Source organism: Rutidosis leptorrhynchoides, chromosome 1 (assembly GCF_046630445.1).
Source record: "Rutidosis leptorrhynchoides isolate AG116_Rl617_1_P2 chromosome 1, CSIRO_AGI_Rlap_v1, whole genome shotgun sequence".
NCBI classification, from domain to species: Eukaryota; Viridiplantae; Streptophyta; class Magnoliopsida; order Asterales; family Asteraceae; genus Rutidosis; species Rutidosis leptorrhynchoides.
In genome coordinates, this window is record NC_092333.1 from 45624534 (window position 1) to 45627769 (window position 3236).

Here is a 3236-nt window from a genome sequence, read left to right on the forward strand (position 1 = left end):
TTCCAACTAACACATTCTTCAATCCCAAAAAATTACAGGTTAAAATCAAGTTATCGTTGACAAAAGAGACACAAACATTCACAAATTATACGAGTCATATGTTAAAGTTGAGTGTTTAAAAAACTATATGTAACGTACCAATTACAATCAAATGATATATGTCGTCCGTAATAATCATGTCGTAAACTAATTTCAACTTTGTATGTGTTTTTGGACATATGTATTTGTCCTAACAATATATTGAATTCAATATTAATTTATTAATTCATTATTCAGTCTCGCTGAAGTGCGAGTTATAAAACATAATAATAATAACAAAAAATCTATAAAACATTATAATAATTAGTGTAGTTTATTACTAAGTCAAACATTATCTATTACTGTGTAATATTTACCTTGATAAAACAAAAAAAATTAATGAAAATATATCTTCATCCTATTCAAAAAATGAATTCTCTTTATCAGTACGTTTCCTTTATAGCGATATCTTCGTACTAATATAAGCATAATGATATGATTTTTGCCATCCATCGAACGGGTCAAAAAACTTGGTATATATATATATATATATATATATATATATATATATATATATATATATATATATATATATATATATATATATATATATATATATGGGTAGTGATTCTATGAAAATGTTCTCATATATATATTTTGATGAGAACACTTTACAGCCATTGAATGAGTTTTGATCAATATTATGCTAATTTAAATTAGGAAAAGATAATTGAGGGTATTAATGCCAAATAATACGTCTGATCCAATTTAAAATTACTTCCGATCTAAATGTAAATAGCTTTCAAAATTCAAAATTTTTGTCAAGAATAGAAATTTTTAGTAATAAAACGGGTTCCTTTTGTCAAGAATAGAAACCTATTTTTCGTAGCAACCTCTAGAACAAACAAAAGGAATCAGTTCTTACACTTTAGATACCCCTACCTATAAGAACCTGTGTTAAATAAAATCGGTTTCTAAACCCCTTAATCCGGTTCCTAAACCCCTTAATCCGGTTCCTAAACCCCATTTTGTAGTAGTGTTGCAAGGGTTAAAACTAAAGCATCATATGTTACTTGGAAATTTTGAATCATTTGTTTTATTTAGTTAAGATTTTGTTCTTAAACCCCATTTTTTGTCGCATCCTTATTTGACGTGCATAATTCTTTCAAGTATGTTTCATTTGCCGCAACTTCGTTTTAATGAGCATTCTTATTATTTTTATTCCTTTTCGGCCGGAGGGTTTTTGGAAGCAATCTCTCGATTCTCGAGTAGGAGGGACAACCTTTTCTAGCCGCGGGTTCTATGCCCGCGGGTGGATTATTCTAATCTGGGTTATGAGGAATGATTGTCTACACATTGTAGTGACCCGAACTTTTCCATGTTTATATATATATTAAATGAAATTGTTATTTACATGATTAAGTGTTTCCAACATGTTAAGCAATCAAACTTGTTAAGACTTGATTAATTGAAATAGGTTTCATATAGACAATTGACCACCCAAGTTGACCGGTGATTCACGAACGTTAAAACTTGTAAAAACTATACGATGACATATATATGGTTATATATATAGTTAACATGATTTTATTATAAGTATGTATCTCATTAGGTATTTTAACAATGAGTTATATACATAAAAATGAGACTATTAATTTAAGAAACTCGAAAACGATATATATAACAATTATCGTTATAACAACGTCTTACTAGGTACATATGAATCATATTAAGATATTGATACACTTGGTTAATTATGTTAAATGATAAGTAAATATAATATTAAGTGTATTAACAATGAAATACATATGCAAAAATAAGACTACTAACTTAATGATTTCGAAACGAGACATATATGTAACGATTATCGTTGTAACGACATTTAACTGTATATATATCACAGTAAGATATATTATATATCATAATATCATGATAATATAACAATTTAACATCTCATTTGTTATAATAAACAATGGGTTAACAACATTCAACAAGATCGTTAACCTAAAGGTTTCAAAACAACATTTACATGTAACGACTAACGATGACTTAACGACTCAGTTAAAATGTATATACATGTAGTGTTTTAATATGTATTCATACACTTTTGAAAGACTTCAAGACACTTATCAAAATACTTCTACTTAACAAAAATGCTTACAATTACATCCTCGTTCAGTTTCTTCAACAATTCTACTCGTATGCACCCGTATTCGTACTCGTACAATACACAGCTTTTAGATGTATGTACTATTGGTATATACACTCCAATGATCAGCTCTTAGTAGCCCATGTGAGTCACCTAACACATGTGGGAACCATCATTTGGCAACTAGCATGAAATATCTCATAAAATTACAAAAATATGAGTAATCATTCATGACTTATTTATATGAAAACAAAATTACATATCCTTTATATCTAATCCATACACCAACGACCAAAAACACCTACAAACACTTTCATTCTTCAATTTTATTCATCTAATTGATCTCTCTCAAGTTCTATCTTCAAGTTCTAAGTGTTCTTCATAAATTCCAGAAGTTCTAGTTTCATAAAATCAAGAATACTTCCAAGATTGCAAGTTTACTTCCAAGTTTTCTAAATCCATTCTAAGTAATCATCCAAGATCAAGAAACCTTTGTTACTTACAGTAGGTTATCTTTCTAATACAAGGTAATAATCATATTCAAACTTTAATTCAATTTCTATAACTATAACAATCTTATTTCGAGTGGAAATCTTACTTGAAATTGTTTTCGTGTCATGATTCTGCTTCAAGAACTTTCAAGCCATCCAAGGATCCTTTGAAGCTAGATCTATTTTTCTCATTTCCAGTAGGTTTATCCAAGGAACTTGAGGTAGTAATTATGTTCATAACATCATTCGATTCATACATATAAAGCTATCTTATTCGAAGGTTTAAACTTGTAATCACTAGAACATAGTTTAGTTAATTCTAAACTTGTTCGCAAATAAAAGTTAATCCTTCTAACTTGACTTTTAAAATCAACTAAACACATGTTCTATATCTATATGATATGCTAACTTAATGATTTAAAACCTGGAAACACGAAAAACACCGTAAAACCGGATTTACGCCGTCGTAGTAACATAGCTGGCTGTTTTGGGTTAGTTAATTAAAAACTATGATAAACTTTGATTTAAAAGTTGTTATTCTGGTAAAATGATTTTTATTATGAACATGAAACTATATT